General features: G+C 35.8%; 1 protein-coding gene across 10 annotated transcripts in view; it reads left to right on the top strand.

Annotated features, from left to right (window-relative positions):
- map2.L (microtubule associated protein 2 L homeolog) overlaps positions 1 to 20,166 on the top strand; it is a 138,916-nt gene that overhangs the window by 62,108 nt on the left and 56,642 nt on the right. For 5 of the 10 annotated variants that reach the window (XM_041577174.1, XM_018236095.2, XM_018236096.2 and 2 more), the window contains exons 1-3: positions 4,281 to 4,485; positions 4,614 to 4,676; positions 16,313 to 16,376. The gene's annotated coding sequence lies outside the window, so the exon portion shown is untranslated. Of the gene's footprint in view, positions 1 to 4,279; positions 4,486 to 4,613; positions 4,677 to 16,312; positions 16,377 to 20,166 lie in introns of those variants that run through there. The other 5 variants (XM_041577172.1, XM_041577169.1, XM_018236100.2 and 2 more) reach the window with 4 other exon arrangements.

Raw genomic sequence — 20,166 nt, 5'->3', positions numbered from 1 at the left:
TATATAAGTTGTTTCTGTACCATACAGCAGCTCCCTAAAGGGGATCTAACCCCCAAAAAATTATTGATTTAAAGTTACTTGAGTTTCTCTACGAACTTTTGCAATTTACATTGATTTTCTATATTTAGAGGTTTCTGAGATACTAGCATTTATTTACAAGCTTTTGGCACAAATGAGAGTCAGTAGTCCAAACAGGAAACAAAATAAAGAGCTGTTGAGCCAAGCTTGCTATTAGCTATTAGTGAATGTGCGTCCTGTATTTTTAAGGCTCAGTTATGCCGTCAGTTTCTATTCTACAAAGAGTTGAGATGATACTATTATGTTCATCCATACTTTTCTTTTTCAAGGATGATATTGGGATAAATAAATAAAAGCCTGTAGAGTAGTAGATTAACAGTCTTTTTTATTATGTACATTGTAACTTAGGGATAAATGAAATATTATTCAATCAATATGTTTAATTAAGATTGCCTAGACCAATGCAGATATTTATGGAACAATATTCAATCATTATGTTTAAATTAAGATTGCCATAGACTAATGCAGATATTTATGGAACAACCCATCTGTGATTTTTTTCTGTAATACAGTGGAGGTATTTTAAATGTAAGTATGTGACCTTGGTTGTATGGAGGGTATCTCTTCCCTAACACACTAATTGATTGACCCACCAAACAGATTAAACACTAGGAGACAGGTTTGGCGGAAAAGGTCACACTATATGTATTGAAAACTCTGTTAACAAAATTAACTCAGATGTCAATAGAAGGAGGGGAAGATGTATGGCTTTATTTCGTAGGCCATGCTCGAAATTCTGTTTACTGTTCAGTGTCAAAGCAGTCAGTAATTTGATCCTTAAGGGAAATACAACATGTGCTGATTTGTTGATGTGTATTGTGTAGGAAGGACACCTAGGGGGTTATTTATCAAAGTCCGAATTTATCTCAATATTTTCTGCTACAAACCAGAAAATCCACTCAGGTCTTTTACACTTATTTTTTGTTACATTTTCCCGAGAATTTGCATTGCGGGAAAAAAAATCAGATTTTCACAATTGTTTCGGATTTTTCATCAGATTTTCACAATTTTTACAGATTTTTCATCCGATTTTCACATTTTTTTTTCGGGTTTTTCACCCGAAAACTCAAAACTTTGGGTATTGCACAAAACCCAGTGCACATCAAAAAATCATTAGGACTTCTCACATTGACTTATATGCAACCTCTACAGGTCTGAGATGCCAGATTTTCTAATTCGGACCTTTCCATCCTCGGGGGTTTAATAAATTCCAAAATATTAGTGATGTTTTAAAATGTAAATTTTTTTTTTTTTCGTGATTTTTGCATTTGGAGTTTAGTAAATAACCCCCTTAGAGTTTATGTTGCAACAAAATGACAGTTATACTATTGCGTTAAATAAATATTTCCATAATTCCACTTCCTTTAATATATATTATTATTATATATATTATTAGATATGTTATTATATCATATACTGGATGCACAACTTTTTCACCTAGTCCTACTCTCCAGAGCATACCAAATTTTATGTTTGTTGCTATTCTAATTGCTCTATATCTAGATCTACCTGCTAATTGTCTTCTGAATGGGCTGCTGAGCAAGTTATATATGAAGTTATGTATAAACCTGTAGTCTGCAGAAGTTTGATTTAGTATATATTGTTGCTATTGTCTTCCTTTTGCATATGATTGCTTAGGTGCTAATATTCTTTTCTGATATCTTAGAAGCATATAGTACAGGTATGGGACTATCCAGAATGCTCAGGACCTGGGCTTATTCCAGATAACGGATGTTTGCGTAATTTTGAATCTCAATTCCTTAAGTCTACTAAAAAATAATTAAATCCAATAGGATTGTTTTGCCTTCAATTAGGATTACTTATATGTTATTTGGGATCAAGAAAAAGGCACTGTTATTACAGAGAAAAACGAAATGATTTCTAAAAATTTTAATTATTTGATTAAAATTGACTTTATGGGAGAAAGCTTTCCCGTAATTCTAAGATTTCTGGATAACTGATCCCATGCCTGTATTGTTTTTAAAGAAATGTTTAAAGTGTTCTAAAACTCAAAGATCAAATTTTGCCAAATGAAAGAAACTACAATGCTCAGCAACATTTTTAAAAGTTATTTGTAAATGTAATTGCTATGGAAAGCAGTATCTTTCTATACCTTTCAGTTCTCTGCACTGCTGGTCCTCACAATTGAAATGATGTAGAAGGAGTCAGCTGTGTAGAAGCATGCACAGCATTGTGGGATTTGGAGTCTTTCCTGGAGATAAGCTGGATCTGCAACAGTGTTTTGATTGAGAAACAGCATAGCAAAAAGTGAAATAAAGTGTTTAATTAAATTTGCTAATAAATTTGTAAATATATATATTGGAAAGCTTTTTAAATGACATTTAGTTTTATTTATTCACATACTCTGTAACTAGGGTAGCCACCTTTTCTGGAAAAAAAAAAATACCGGCCTTTCCATATTTTTTAAATTTTTCCAAACTATTAATAACATTGGCAGCGAGCATAGTTTTATTGGCCAGGCCAATAAAACACAGGAATAGGATCCATTATATGGAAACTTGTTATCCACAAAATGCCGAATTACAGGAAGACCATCTCCCATATACTCCATTTTAATCAAATAATTTGAATTTTTAAAAATCATTTCCTTTTTCTCTGTAATAATAAAACAATACCCCTCTTTGATCCTAATTAAGATAAAATAAATCCTTAATGGAAGCAAAACAATCCTATTGGGTTTATTTGATGGTTAAATATTTTTTAACAGACTTAAGGTATGGAGATACAAATTATGGAAAGATCCCTTTTCTGGAAAACCCCAGGTCCTGAGCATTCTGGATAATAGGTCCCATACCTGTTCTAGAAACCCTATCTGTGCCCCATTTTTGTAGATTTCATAGTTCAGAAAAAAGCTATTACTTTCAAAAACTGGCTTTCTTTCAAACTGGCATATTTTATATCAACAATGCAATCCAGGATTCAGTTCGGGGTTCGACCTTTTTCAGCAGGATTCGGATTTGGCCAAGTCCTTCTGCCAGGCTGAACTGAATCCGAATGCTAATTTGCAAATGCAAATTAGGGGTGGGAAGTGAAATCGCATTACTTTTTGCCACAAAACAAGGAAGTAAAAAATGTTTTCCCCTTTCCACCCCTTTATTTGCATATACAAATTATTTGAATTTGGTTCGGTATTCTGCCGAATCTTTCACGAAGTGGATTTGTTGCATCCCTAGTCAAAATGACATGTGTATCCAATGCACAGGGTGTCTTTTATCATGACTAGTTCATTGACAAACATTTTCAGGCAACAGGGCCCTGTGCTATAGTAAAACTGGCTAAATAGTAAACATTTTTCATAGAGATCAGAAGCACGCACATATCTTTGACTAGTAGCAGAGGGTATTTCTGGCTCATCCATTTGGATTAGTCTTCATATAGATAATGTTTAAGTGGTCCAGCTATCTATTTCTATATGGTCAACAGACAAATCCCAACATTTATTTCCTGAAAAAGAATGGAGGAGTAAATAATACCGTGTGCTGCATATGCAGAAGTGTATTTGAGAGGGGTCTACATCTTATTCTAATTACTGTGGTCAAGCGTGCTATTAAAGAAAGGATGAATGTTTTTAGCAGCATCCCTCATTTAGAAAGATTTCATGGCTTTCACCGTGGCCTGTAGAAATGTTCTCCCAGTCTCATTATACAAAGAACCTCATTTTTATGATGACAGGGCAAGCCCCTGGACATGGTTCTTCTTATGCATAGCTAACCCTATGCCATAGAGATGTTTGTGAGGGAGTTGATAGTAGAATTCAATGAGAAGAAGCTCTAGTGGTGCCTGTCATTGTACGTACATGATGGCACATCTCTTTCCTCTGTTACTGTATCTTCTGGAAGGTTCTGAAACTAGTGGTAGGCTCAGAGTAACATTTGCATTACTCTCTTCTCTCAATCGTATTTTATTCCAGGGTATCCTTTGCTCATTCTGTATCACATCGCTTTCTAATTTATCCCTTATGCTTTGTTACCTTGTTACGTTCCATTCCATCTTACCACCTGGTTGCTCATTCCTTGTTTCTCTCCCTTTATGTCCTTTCTCTCCTTTGTCTCCCTTGCTCTCCCCTCCCTCCTCCTTGCCAAATAATTCTTCTTCTCTATCCTCCAGCCCTTCTCCCCCAACTCCCCACCTCTTTTTTTCTGCTGCCCTCCCTCTCCCCCTTCTTTTCAGTACCACTGCAGGCTTCATAGTGACTGGCTGGTGGTTGACACAGTCCTGGGCAGAGAGCTGGTGTAAGGAAGGGAGGGGGTGAATAAAGCAGATCTCAGCTTTTGTATTTCACAGCCTGCCTGATATCAACCAGTTCTAATTCTACCTTCTTCCTAAGCGCAAGCTTCAGCTGAATTAAAACAAAGAGCATTATGCTGCAGTGCCAGGGAACAGAAGGTGTGTTAAATCCCCTTTGCTACTGTCTGCAGAGCACGCCTCAGCTCGGAGAGTGCATCTTCCCAATCCTTTGTACAAAAAGCCTAATGCATTTCTTCTCTTCTTCCCCCTTCTCTTTATCTCTCCAGTTCCTGCCTGATTTGTGTGTTCATTCCTGTATGCCCTTCCCGGTACACCATCTGGATAAAAAGGTATTTATTTACTTTAATGGAAACCATAAAAAGGTATTGAAGAATGTGTAATTGACTTACATATTGCACAATGCCATTTATTCCATTTCATGTTTGGTAGACATCAAATGTTCTCTTAAGGTGGTTACCAAAAAAATATTTTTGCTGATACAGAACCAATTGAGGCGATGAAGATAGAGACATGCGGTGCTCTATATTAACCCTATTGTTTCAGAGGGAAAAGACAAGGGCAGCACATTAATAACTATATTAAATCCATTTGTTATATTCGCTCTAAGCTACAAGGGCCGCAGACACGCCACATACCATTGACTGTAACTAGAATTAACCAATTATGGATCTCATAAGGTAGAATTCTTTACTTGTTCTTTGGAATCAAGTGGTTAATCAGTTCTACTGGAGGTGGAGGGGGAGACAAGCTTTGTCACTGTTGTTTTTGTGTGCAGGGGGTGTATTTTTTTTCCGCTGTATCATCAGTGTGTTGCAGGGTTGTAAAGGTGCAGACAAATCTAAATTTTGCATTTCCCAGAGGGCCAAAGCTTTCTCATTATATATGATCACAAAAGTCTCTATCAGTGGCATATGCCGCAGTTCACATATCCATAGGAATAACAAATATAGGTGCAATTTTTGACTAGTACCCATTGCAGCTAAATATAAAAGAGGAAATCTCTGATTGTAAGGGTTTTGCAAATAATTTTTGTGCGCAGTTTGAGTAAATATGGGTTTCTAGTGCATACAGGGTCCAGCATTATTTCAAAATAAAGGTGCTCATGGCAATAATGTCACAGTGCAGGCTATTACTCAAATGTTTCAGTCATAAAACTCTGTACAACCTGTAAGTAGCAGTGGAGATGGTGTGGCTTTGTCATGCTAATGTACTAAACAACGGATGAGAGGCATGTGTATGATTACCATAAAAATGCAAAGCAAGTAATATTACTGAATTCAGCAAAACAATCACAGGCTACAAGAGATCTGTGACTGAAAATGATTGCAAGCAAGCATACAGTATACATTCCTTCTGTGTTTTATAGTTAAAGGAAACCTAAACTATAAGTTTTTTTATTGATGAGGAGGAATGTACTTGGGCTTGAGAGTTGCGCTTTTAAAGATTTCCTGCTCTCCCTGCCTCATGATGTCAGAGACGCAAGCAGTGGGTTGGCTTAGAATACTCGGACTCAGCTCATAGGGGGTGGGAAGCTTTAATAGATAATAAATGAAATTAGTGCATCTTTGGAACATGAGGCACATTTTCATAAATGCAGTACATTATGCTGCATCAAAACATTAAAAGAAGTAGAGCTTCACTTACAAAAAGTGGGCACAAAAAACTATTAAAACTCAAAGTACAAGTGCTGATGTGCATTTATCTGTATCACTGCTGTGTGCAAGTTGCATTTGTTTTGGTGCATAAGGCACAAGGCAAAAATAGTCCAGTGCAAGAGAGCCTAACATCTGCCTTGACAAGGTGCTGTGGAAATATCTTTCTGTGTGGTCATTTAGTTGAACTGAAAACGCTACAGGCTCTTTTCAGTCCAAAAATGCACATTTGTATGTTTTTGCACAGAAATCACCAGGGGCCTTGTGTTTTCTGTCTGCTAAAGGCACATATATTCCCTTCTATCTAGCTCACAGCATCCTGATAGGGTTGCTGGGTTTAACACTGGGTAATTATGCAATAATATGTATGAATTATATCTAATTGTGACAGGGAAATCAACAACCATTTAAATACACAACCAATTTAGCTTTTTTTAAATACAGGTATAAGATTCGTTATCCGAAAACCCGTTATCCAGAAAGCTCCAAATAACAGGAAGGTCATCTCCCATAGACTCCATTTTAAGCAAATAAACATTTTTATAAATAAGTCCCTTTTTCTCTGTAATAATTATAATAATACAGTATCGTATATATGTTCCCAAATTAGATATACTGTACTTAATCCTTATTGGAGGCAAAACAATCATATTGGGTCAGAGCTGTCAACTTTATAATAGAAACGATTGGGAGATTTGCCAAAAATGTTCAGGTTTGTGATGTAATAGGAAGTGTTGTCACAAGAAGTGCCATTACGCACATGCGCAGAACCTCTCCTGAATCTGACAAAACATCTCCACTGACACTATTGATTTTAGGGAGAAGTTCTCTCCAATCTTCCATAAGGAGTTTTATGCAATACACAAGGCTGGAAAACTGTGTATCAGCTAATAATTTACATTAGATTCTTCCCCTCTGATGTTAGCACCTCTTGGTAGCAAGATTAACAAAACAAGTATCACAGTGCATAAATTCACTGCAGAAAAAACACAAGCGCAACGGTGCTAATTAGACTGAGATTAAGACTCTAATGCTTAAACCAGAATAAAAGGAAATGTAAAACATTTTCTTATTTTTTGCAACCTAAAGGGATACTGAGATATTGCAAATAATCTTATACCTGTGAACCTCCAGAATCCAACATCAGGAGATAAAAACCCAACATATCCTGCAGTACAGCAACCCAATTTTTCTGGCTTGCCTCAATTCCCTTATACAATTAAAATGCATCCTAGATTCTATAGGGAGTTGGATCTGAATTTTTTTTAAATAAGAGGTGAGGGGATGTCAGTGAAATGACTGATGACATATGAAGGTTTCCCCTTAATGTAATTGTTGCCTCTGTTTTATGTTTTATATTCTCAGATAGTGGCATGCATTTAGCTGTTGATTTATGTAATTTCTGCATAGGTTCAAAAATATTGTTTGTCTTTTTGGGTTACCACCTGTCCCAAGTTTTGCCCTGTCTGGGTGGAAAAAAAGTAAAAAAAGAAAAGAATATTTAGTCAGTTTATTTGCCTTTGCACAGTAAAGCTCATTTATGATCACAAGCACTAAAATTAACTAAAACTTTGGTGTGCATTGACAACATTCATAAAATATACTTGAACCAGTACATGTTCCTTGCGCATGCCAGCACTCATGGGAGGCACCAAAGCACATGCCCAGCCTTTTCTGTAGGGCATACTGGAATTATCAGCAGCCTGGATGGGGCAATAGTCAAAGGGTTGCTCTAATACAGTCATCCCCGACCAGTGGTTTGTGAGCAACATGTTGTTCATCAACGCATTGGATGCTACCCCCAGTGGCCTCAAATTAAATGCTTATTTTTGAATTCCTGCCTTAAAGGCAAGTTTAGTTGCATAAAAACAGGATGTACTGCCAAACAATGGCTCCTGCAGGCTGCCAGTCCATCTAGAGGCTTCCAATGGCCAACTATAGCCCATTGGAAGCCTCTATTGGCCCAACATTTAAAGGGATACTGTCATGGGAATTATTTTTTTTTCAAAACGCATCAGTTAATAGTGCTTCTCCAGCAGAATTCTGCACTGAAATCTGTTTCTCAAAAGAGCAAACAATTTTTTTTATTTTTAAATCTAATATGGGGCTAGACATATTGTCAGTTTCCCAGCTGCCCCAGTCATGTGACTTGTGCTCTGATAAACTTCAGTCACTCTTTACTGCTGTTCTGCAAGTTGGAGTGATATCTCCCCCTCCCTTTCCCCCTTAGCAGCCTAACAACAGAACAATGGGAAGGTAACGAGATAGCAGCTCCCCAACACAAGATAACAGCTGCCTGGTAGATCTAAGAACAGCACTCAATAGAAACAGCCAGGTCCCACTGGGACACATTTGGTTAAATTGAGCAGGAGAAACAGCAGCCTGCCATAAAGCAGTTCCACTCTAAAGTGCAAGTTCTGAAAGCACATGACCAGGTAAAATGACCTAAGATGGCTGCCTAAACACACCAATATTACAACTAAAAAAATACACTTGCTGATTCAGGAATGACATTTTATATTGTAGAGTGAATTATGTGCAGAATAAAAATTGTAATTTATAAATAAAAACTATCATAATAATCATGACAGAATCCCTTTTAATGAAATATTTTGAAGGGTTTCTGTGACTTGTAGATATTACTATGGTTAATACCACAGATAGAATAGTTCCATATATATAGTAAAAAAAACTGCTCATGAAAGAGACAGACTACTGCATCTGAATTGAGAACATTTATCTCTTGGTAAATACTTGCTGTCAGTGAGCAATTATAGGTGCGATAGGCATTTGGGTCACCGAAACAGCAGGTGAGGGGAGAGGGTGATGAATGGCAGAACCAGATCACTATTATTCTTTTGCTCCCAGAAGACATCTGCAAAGCCACAAGCTGTATGGCTAGCCAAGGGCAAGCCTAACCTACTCAATTCAAGTAGAAAAAAAGCTTGTCTGGGTTCATCTATCTTAAAAAGTGTTTGAGTTGCATAAACCCCTTTATATTTCTGGCATTCTAGAGAACAAAACTATACAACCAGATTTTAACTTCACTTAAGCCTCAGGCATGTTGTTCGTTTAATTGTACCCTTCTTTGACTGGTTCAAATCTTAAAGGCCCAAATGGTATTTATCCCAACCACATAAAAATTTAACAAACATTACAAATATAATACAGTTCTTCTTCCAGATTTTAGAATGTGTGCGGTTCAGATAATTTTTAAAACCTTTATTTACCTAGTATTTTAAAGGCAACACGGAAAAACATCACTTAAGAAAAACCTAATATAAAGGACATCTTCTTTTGGAGCAACAAATAACTTTATACATTATGCCCAAATAAACAACTGTTATTATCCTTCATGCACTACTAGCAAAATTATTGGAAAAATTTCCAATAAAGCACCAATTTATATAAGATTTTGCAGTATTAGTGTTTCTCAAACTGACTGCCAAATCACATTTGGGTGGTTACAAGTATTCCAAATACTCGTTACTTTATTTGGTAAAACTGGACAGCTAAGAAAGTAAGTCAACCATACTGCTTATTTGTTCTCTTGGGTATTTAAACCTTCAGTAGAGGTCATTGCATTATTAAAAAAGGTGGAGATTAGAAAATTACAATATACTGATTAGGTCAGGAATGTTAAAAGAAAAAACTGCATTTTTTCTTTACAAGGCTATGGAAGAATTAGAGGAATTTTGATTATCCGTTTTGTACAACTTACCTAACTAACTAACCTCTCTTATAACCCTCAGGATATTGTTACCCAACATTCATAAAATAAGGGTTTGTTCACCTTTAAATTAACTTTTAGTATGATATAGAGAAATACAGTAGAGTGATATTCTGAGACAACTTGCAATAGTTTTTATTCTTTTTGAATTATTAATAATTTTATTCAGCAGCTCTCCAGTCTTCAGTTTCAGCAAGGGTCCAAATTATCATGCATTCATTTAAATAAGAGACTGGAATATGAATAGGAGAGGCCAGACAGAATGGAAAGATGAAAAAGTAGCCTTACAGATCATTTGCTTTTTAGATAGGGTCAGTGGCCCCCAATTGCAAACTGGAAGGAGCCAGAAGAAGAAGGCAAATCATCCAAGCAATAAAAAATAAATTCCAATTGACAAGTTGCTTAGAATTAGTCATCTAACATACTAAAATTGGCCTGAAAGGTGAACCGCTCCATTTAAGGGGTGGTTCACCTTTTTCATTTGTGGTTTCTGAGTTTTTTAGCTTTTTGTTCAGCAGCCCTCCAGTTTGCAGTCTGGTTTCTACAGTCTAAATTACCCTAGCAACCATTCATTGATTTCAATAAAGAGATTGTAATATAAATAGGAGAGGGCCTGAATAGAAAGATGAGTAATAAAAAGTAGCAATATAGAGAATTTGTTTTTTAGATGACCCCCATTTGAAGGCTGGAAATAAGGCAAGTAGTTCAAAAACTGTAAAATGAAGGCCAATTGAAAAGTTGCTTAGAATTAGCCATTCTATAACATGCTTAAGGTTAACTTAAAGGTGAACCACCCCTTTAAAACCATATAACAATTTGATGGCATCACAAATGGGAGACTTGCATCTGATAAAGAATGATGCAGCTAGCATAGCTTCTCTTTTTCTGGTACTTTGGAGATTCTGAAACAAATTTCTCTTAGATATGACACCTATGCTCCCTCCAAATATTGCCAGTTCTCTCACTCACTGTTCTTATGCTACCAACATTTATACCAACCCATGTTTTAGTAATATTCTGTTTAATCACACATATTTTTTATGACTGTAAGTTTGTCTAATTTTAAGAAATCTACAATAGCCCATAAATAGTTGAGGCTGAGATATCTTTGGGCCATCCATGGCTTTTGTTTCATTATTCTGACTTGGGACGGGATGGGTTTCATTGAGAGGGAAAGAAGATTTAGAAACTTGCTACTTCTCAATTCTTTTAGGTAAATCAACCGTACTTATGGATTGTCAACATTAGCAACCATCTGATGTCAGATAAAATATTACTTTCTTTTGTTCTCTTCAGCCAAGAAATGTCCTCCACATGCAATTGCCTACTCAAAGGCAAACTACTAAAAGCAGAACACTAGATAGTAACAAATCCTGGTCCATGTCTGGTTCTCATAGCTTTTTTCAGGTTAAATGTTGTGAAGGCAAGTGGGTGTGGGCTTACTTATGTGACACACACAGCTAGTAATTATACCTTTGGAGAAGAAAATGGGTATAATTACAGAGAACTTTGTCATTCTACAAGGCATGTGGCCAGGGTAAAGACGAGATGTATTGCAGACTGATACTGTTTGGAGCACAGGGAAAAGGAGCTGTCCAGTGAAAGCTGCTGAAACAACACAGTAGTTTAGTTCTATAGTACTGTATTATAATTAAAGAGTCATTATTAAAGGACCTTCATGTGACTTGTAATAAGGTATAGTTGATCCCTTAGGCCAAAATATGTCTCTGCAGTACGTAGTCTTCTATATTAGTTCTGGGTACTGTTTGAGTAAAGACTGCACTGCATTGTAAGTCATGCTACAGCATGGTCTATAGGACTTTGGGGGCAGATTGCCTAAAGGCTGAAGTGACTAACGCTGGCGAAAATTTGCCAGCGTGACGTCATTTCGAAACTTTGCCGATTTTGTAATGGCCGCAGGCGACACTTCGCTAGCGAAGGAGACGCCAGGAGAATTTTTGCTCTGGCGAGTTGACATAACTCTGCAAATTCAGTAAGATGCAGATTTTACTGAACATTACCTAATTCGCCAGACTTGCCTTCGCCAGCTTAGAACAGGCAAAGTGCAATGGAGTGCATAGGACTTCCTAAATTTTTAGTGCAAAATTTTTCTAAGTCCCAAAAAACGCTGGCGTCTTTTCCTTTTTATAGAAATAGCCTGCAAAGGTCCGTAAACATGTTTTTGGGTAACCGGGTTCTAACATATGGAACATAAACTATACAGTGGGCTCATGTGTAGGGCATTATAACCATTTAATTTATTAAGGTTCCCTGGACTTGTGTAATGTAACGTATTTGCTGCAACATATACGTCCATGTAACTTTATTATTTCCCGTCGTATGCAAATTAGGCAACGCTAGTGCATCTTCGCTTTGATTGCTGAAGTAACGATAGCGAAAATTCACCAGCGTTCACGTCCTGGACGCAACTTCGCACTTTAAGTGAATTAGAGTTGTGCTAGCGAATTTACGCCTGGTGAAGTGTTGCAATGAATGCGAAGCCGTCACTGGCGAATTTTTGCTGGTTAGGGAATTTGCCCCATAGTCTGCATACACCCATCTTCCATTTCTGCAATATACACACATTCATAGCCTCTTTATTTGTGCTGATAGACTTACCCTTTTAGGAAATCAATGAGCGAATATAATTAATACAAATATATATATAGGAACAAATGTTTGCACTGTAAAAAAATCTTCTTTGATGAAGATGCAGAGTCAAAGCATTATGTACAGTTCAAAAGGACCCACTACCAATCAAAATCTGCACGACCTTGGCTCTAAGTACAGATTGCAGGAAATTTTGTCAGCTACTGTAGCTGTAACATCATTATTTTATTTTTCCCTTAAAGGGCTAATGTCACTATTTTATTTGTTCGTAGTGTGGCACACTATGGTGGATATTTAATAAACCTCAAATTTTTGTGATCAAGCTTTTTCATTGCCAAAAACTTGAATTTTGGAGATTTATTATACTCCGAAGCTGCAAAAAGCCCAAATCCGAAAATCTGCTGTCTCAGACCTGTTGAGGTTCTGTATAAGTCAAAGGGAGAGGCACCTATCTCGGTTTTTGTGGTCTGCGCTGGGTTTAGCCCGAATATCTGACTTTTTCGGGCAAAAACTCACAAAAATTTGAGTGATTCAGGAAAAAAGCCTGAACATTTAGTACTATTCGAGTTTTTGCTCGATTTTATTGCGTTTTTCCACAATCCGGTTAAATCAAGTTTTTTATTAATAAATAAGATAAAATCAGGTATGGGAGTTTGATCTTGGCCTTTTTTAAATAAAATATAAGATACATTTGGATTTTAGTAAATAACCCCCATGTGGTGTTCATCAATAAAAATTGAACCAATACCTAGTTAAGTACCTAAACGAGGTCACTATAATATGGAACTATAGCCTTGAGAGAATTTAGCAGTTAACAGGATTTTCTTAACAAGCTTACAGCTTCTTGTTGCAAAGGTCTTTATGGTCAATTCAAAGCACTGCCCATCATATGTACCTAAGCACAAAAGAAAGAGTGCATTGTGAGTCTGATAATTTTAGATTCAATTTGAAGGGGAATTAGCCAGATGTAATAGGAATTATGTGTAATTCTATGCACAATGACCGCTGTTCAATTCCCAAAGTGTTGAAGTTAATTTATACTTAAAAATGTCTCTGGGGGTCAGAAATGTGTAACCCTTAATAGCTCTTTGAGTGATATATATTATTCAAGGTCGAATATGGTCGAATTAGCTGTAGTTTACAACATTTTGCCCCATTGGTGTTCCCATAGGGAACTAGGAATTTTGGTCAAACTTTCTATGGGCAGTGATTTATTAGGTTTTATTTAATTTTAGTTTTAGTTTAGGGCAAGACCTTGTGTGTAGTCTCTAAGGAACCTTTTATTTTATTCTGGAAATTAGTTTAAGTTTATCTCTACATAAAAAATAAAATAAAAAAATAAATATATATATATATATATATTATTTTTAAGTGTTTCATGCTTGTCAAAGGTATTTGTAAATGTAATTCCAATGTCTTTCTGACTTTTCAAGCAATATAGCAAAAGTAATTTCTCCTTCATGCTTCTTTCACACTAATGCAGGCAGGTACTGCCTTCAATAGAAATTATTTTTACAATTAACATTCTAAAAATGGAATTGATACATATTTTAGAAACATTGTTTACAAATGCATATTCTCTTTTAATGCAGCAACATTGTTTGGTGGAAGTTCTATTGAAATCTCATGGAGGCTCAATTCATCATGGTGTTCCAAGGCAGACATGCCCCTTCCCCTAAAGTTATGCACTATGCCATAAATAAAGGTTGTCTTAATGTCACTTATTTCTAAAAGGATCCTGCATTAATGTTGCAAAAATGCCAAACAATACATTATATATTATGATGTTAGATCATGCCATGTATCGATTAGTGACCTTGTATGAAAGCTACACACATATATATGATCTACTGTATTCTATACTGTTAGCTTCCAGCACCCTGGACAGTGAATAGCCATGTTATGTTTATCTAAAATAACTGCCAGTGTTATTTGCATTCTACTGCTACTAAATGTGACTTGTGTAAATAGCAAAATATGAACACTGAAATGAGATCTAAGGAGAGTCATGTGGTTTTTAGCTATGGGGCATATAGGCTTGATATATTTAACCAAATGTTGTGTGCCAATTTATTGCTTTTCTAATAGTTTGATCCAGGGTGTGTGTTTTTTAGTTGTTGTTTCATGAAACAAGGTTCACCTTAAAAAAAACATTTTCAAAGGGTGAACTGCAAATTACTTTTTATGAATACTTTTAGCAAGTTACGCATCATTTCTGTCTATTACTATTTGACCTACTCTGAGGAGCATGCTCAGTGAGAGATATAACTCATACTGGATCAACTTCTGCATCATATTGTAACGTTTGGAAATTCACAGATGTGGCAAACTGAGCAGCTACTGGCAAAATTAAACTATTTTTTAAAATATATAAAAAAATAGTATGGTAATGGTAGCATCATTCTGCGTGGCTGCTTTTTATCAGCAGGGTCTGGGCATTGTGTAAAAAATAGAATGAAGAATGGATGGTGCAAAATGGAAAGTGATCCCAAGCCCAAGGTCAAAGTATTACTAAAGTCACTAGCATTTTTTTCCCTGTTCTCATTAACATTATATATTGCCTTTTTTATTTTTCTGAAAATCTTTTTCAATGTAAACCAACACCACTTTACATTGAAACAAAGCTATCTGCTCAGAACTCTTGTGTAATAATGACTTAAAGGGGAAGGAAACCTAGTCGGCGCAAACCCCCCACCCCCACTCCCGTTTGTTGCCCAAATTAGACCATTCGCCATCTAAAACCTTCCGAATTGCTGTTTTAGCCTATGGGGGACCTCCTATAACCCATTTGAAGTCAATTGGTGGACTTTGAAAAATCTAAGTTTTTTTGGGAAAAACATTGAATCAAATTCGATCAAATGCGATATTAATTCGATTAGTACAATTCAATTCAATTTTTCTTTGTTTGATAAATAATACACATTTTCTGTACTCATTCGTTTAATGAGGGGTCAATGAATAACAAAGGCAAATGCAAACATTTATCTTCTCCTTCTAAACAGCAACGAGAAATATTTAATTGATCCCAGGTGATTACTTGCTTTTGTTAATTGGAGCCTTTGTATTGAGAATGAAGTTCTAAATAGGTCTTCGGATATGTGGTAATCAATATATCTATTTATTTGGGAGACATGTCAACAAAGAACCAGGAGCACTTTGCAGGTTATATTTAATACTATTTACTTAATTAATACATGGTCATTAATATTCTAGTTTTACAATATATTGTTTCCTCTGATTCAGTTATTGTTTGACCTTCAATGGGGCTTATAAAAACAATGTTTTTAATATAGTAATGTCCAAATTGAGCTCTCCTGTTGTTTGTCTGCAAATGACAAAGTAAAAGCTGAACATACCTGATAATTACAAATATCCTAATTCATCAGAATTAAGAGTGACAATTGAATTACTTACCTTATTTCCGTCCCATCCGACGTGACGCCTGCGATTTTGAGCAGCGCGGCGGAATCGGCCGTGTAGTCCTGCCCTTATTCTCAACCTTGTTAACTCTGTAAAATGTAAAAAGCAGTTCAAAATGAATGAATACAAGTAATAATAAACACATCTTTAGCCATATGAACAATGATTATAGTACAACCAATATTGGATATTGTAATATAAGCATTGTACATATGGCTAAACTTGATGATCGTTCTTGAAATCTAAGAAACATTTTATCTTGGTTGTACTATATAAGCATTGTACATATTGCCAAAGATGTTATCCTCTGTCCAGAACAATCATCAAGTTTTCAAAGAAAATGATAGACCTGTGTTGTCCAGATATTTATAAGGTCAGCATTCTTGGTGTTTTGCCTATTAAGCACAGCAAGGCATATTCTATCGGAAAGCTTCTCATCTGATGTCACAAAGTATTAAAGTTACAGGTTCTAATCTGATGTCATAAGGTATTAAAGTTAGCAAATCAATACAGTAGAGTACTAAAACATACTGTTATCCTTTATTTTCTGCAGGTAATATTTCTCTGACATCTGACATTACAAGAGCTTATTAAAGAAGTAGACTGACAGTTACCAGGTAAGCTTTTTGCATCAGACCATTGGCCATATCATTTCGATTTTTAAATACTTTTTTAAATAATTCAATTTGATTTGATAATTCGATGTTGAGTATATGAAGTGCAAACGCAGGAAAATCTAGAATTAAAGAAGCAAGGGAAATAAAGTTTATGTATTTTTTATACAATACTGGTATGGTATCTGTTATCCAGAATGCTTGGGACCAGGGGTTTTTTGGAGAAGGTTTTTTCCATTAATGTTGGGTGCCATGCCATAAAGCTACTATGATATAAATATTTAAAATAAAAAAACTGAATGTGTTTTCTATAAGGATTAATGCTGGCTTTGATATCAGTAAGTACTATTAAGAAAAAGCAAATCTGTAAATGCTTTATTCTGGTAATGCTGTATTCTGTATCTTTCTAGTTCCTTGACAAGAACAGATAACCTAACCAAATAAAATGAACCAATTATACAAATGTCTGTATACTACTTTCCTTTACTATACTGCTTTCCCGTATGAAAGAATCCAATCATGTAGCTTGCCCATATAAGACAATTTCCATATTAAAGCCTCTAAGTGATTCAGGTCACGATGGAGAGAGTATTAGGCCTTTATATTTTAGTCATTAAATAGTAGTATGTCTGTAGGCTGGGAATGAAAAAGTTCCACAGCAGTGCAAGTATTTACTAGTCTGCCGAAAAATGTTTTTTTATAGCTATTCGTACTGCATTATATCTTTATTTTTGAATCAGCTTTTTCTTTCTGGCAAACTACAGCAGAGATTTTCAGTATCTCTGAAAATGTCAACTCCAAGGGCGTTATTTACTAAACCTCGATTTTTTCTGGCCCAGGTTTTTTGGGCAAAACCTCGAATTTTTTAGAGGGGGAAAAAAATCCGCCATCTCAAACCTAGTGAGAAGTCAATGGCAGAAGTCACTTTTATAATTTAATGATATCGAGATCTGCTCTGGGTTTCATCTATAATCCAAAAATTTGGGGTTTTCGGATGATAAAATGTAAAAAACTAGTGATTTGGGAGTCAAATCTGAAAAATTTCTACGATTTGAGTTTTGGCTTGATTTTACTGAATTTTTTCACGACCCGAATCTTTTGAGTTATTTTATTGAGAAATAAGATAAAATCGTGGATGGGAGTTTGGTCAAGCTTGGTTTAATTAAAATATGGGATAAATTTGAGTTTTAGTAAATGACTCCCCAAATGTCACAATTAGTAGCCTACAGGCTGCCCCTATCCACTGCACTGAGCTGCCTAAGAGGAGCCAGCCCTGCAGTTTGGGCACCATTGGACTACTGTTATTTTTCTTTCTCCTTGGTTCCCAGCTGGTGAATTTTTACCCTCAGAGTCAAATTAATATGAAGAAGGCTTACCCAGGGGGAAGGACTTAAGTGCATTATTAGCTTCTCTTGTTGTTTTCCAGTTGCTGCATTTAACAAGGTCTCACTGCAGAACTGAAATACTGCATTGCAGTTATCATGCCAAGCCTTAACCGTTTATCTCTTATTATCAATGTAGAAATCAGAGTTACAACCCCACATCTTGGTTTAGTTGTATAAGAACCTAAAGTTACACTGTTACTAAGAAACATGACTCACCCAGTCTGCCCTATATTATAGCAATGCATTATTGATCATATTTTTCACTTTGTTACAGTGTTAACTTGTATGAGTGTTAAAATGTTGCAGTTATTAGCTTTATTGTCTCACATTCTTTAAATCTGAGTACATGGGCATTAATGATGTGCGGGCCGGCCTGAAACCCGTTGGGTTGGGCGGGTTCGGGACAGCTATCGCAAAAAATCTTCGGGTCATGGGCTCACACTGCCGACTTCCGACCCCGTCAATTTATAGACCCAGACATCACTTCCGACCATTCACACTTTAGCCATAGGTAATAGCAAAGACTATGCATTAAGAATGGGTAGCATCTAGTGGATGACCCAAAATAGCAGTAATGCAACAATGTTTGTCTTTGTATTCATAAGAAAGTTGCTAGTATGTAGCATGCCAATTAAAGATATTCAATATATGCCAGGTGGAATAGGATCTATTTTCCTGTATGCTTGCAACCTGAGATTTTCTGGATAATCATTTTTAACTGAAGTTTGGATCATCATGCCTTATGTTGGATTAGAAAACATTTAAATAAACAAATCTGTTTACCACCAATATGGATTTATGCTAGTTTAGTTATGATACAAGGTTCTGTTTTATTATTACAAGGACAAATAATTGAAACAATTTAAATTATTCTCATGTATGATTCTCATGCAATGAAATAGGACAGTTTTGCCTATGCCTCCAACCCACCAAATCCATTCTATTTGTCCTTTTTTCTGGAGTAAAACAGCAGGGGGTATGCAGGAATAGGATCTGTTATCCAGAAACCAGTTATCCAGAAAGCTCCAAATTACAGGAAGGCCATCTCCAATAGACTCCATTTTAATAAATGAATTACTTCCTTTCCTATTTATTTTTTGAAATAATAACAGTACCTTGTACTTGATATATAATTAATATTAATTTATCTTATGGTTTAATTGTGGTATAAATTATTTTTTTCAGTAGGTATGGTGATCCAAATTATGGAAAGATACCTTGTTGGGAAAGTCCCAGCTCCCAAGCATTTTGGATAACATGTCCCGTCCATAAGTACAGCCTTTTCACAGCAAATGTTTTTTTTTACTGTATGTTAACGAAGAGCTTTGCCAGTTTTGCATGAGATACTTTTTCTGAGTGGTCCTGTATTTTGTGCTATTTACAACTTTGGATAATGCTGTATTGAACCATGTGGTGCTAGGTAATGCTTTGTCTGGCTAGAGTATTGGTTATAAAATGTTGCCCTGTAGTGAATTACTACAGTTTTGATTTAAAATCTCTCTGCTATTCATTTATATTCAGTAAAACCTTAGATAATACATGCTCATGAATTACCCTAAAGCCCTGCTAGGTACAGTTGGTTACAGGTCTTTCTAAATTCATTCTTGCTTTCTAGATATAATATAACGAATTCAGTCTAAACATTATGTGCATTTACAACTTTCACATTGGCTGGTGTTACTGGCCCTTAAAGGACAAGGAAAGTTAAAACATGGTATTTTTAGCCCTATTCATTTTTAGGGTTTAGTTCTCCTTTAAATATATAATTGACATCTAGACAGTACTGCAGAATCCGAATCACCGAACTATGAAATAAGCATTTTGTAGGCAGTTTGAATGAACTGATATGATTACTACAACATCTAACATTTAGACAGGACTCGGATCTTCAAAAAATTATTGGTGAAAAACCGCTGATCACTTATAGACGTAGTAAAAATCTACATGACAGATTGATACACAGTCATTATACCAGCTCTACGAAAAAGACCTGGCTTTCACACAACACTAAGGGATGCCACAAATGTGGGAACTGTGTAGCATGCCCGTTCGTTTCTAAAAGAACTACGTTTATTGGCCGCCTAGACATTAAAGAATTCTCCATCAAACACTTCATTAATTGTAAAACCACCGGCGTCATATACGTTATGGAGTGCAAATGTGGCAAGAGATACGTTGGCAAGACAAAGAGGGAATTCAGGAGGCGTATCATGGAACACGTGGGAGATGTTAAAAATAAAAGAAATACCTCCATTGCCAATCATATCAATGATCACCATAAAGGTGACTGTAATGTGATGAAATTCATTGCAGTCGACCACATTATGTCCACCACAAGAATAGGTGACATTGACAGAAAATTACTACAACGTGAAGCCCAATGGATATACTGGCTTAATAGCAAAACA

This window comes from Xenopus laevis, chromosome 9_10L (assembly GCF_017654675.1).
Source record: "Xenopus laevis strain J_2021 chromosome 9_10L, Xenopus_laevis_v10.1, whole genome shotgun sequence".
In the NCBI taxonomy this organism is placed as follows: domain Eukaryota; kingdom Metazoa; phylum Chordata; class Amphibia; order Anura; family Pipidae; genus Xenopus; species Xenopus laevis.
The sequence above is the reverse complement of the archived record's forward strand: the minus strand, read 5'-3'. Positions and strand labels throughout refer to the sequence as shown.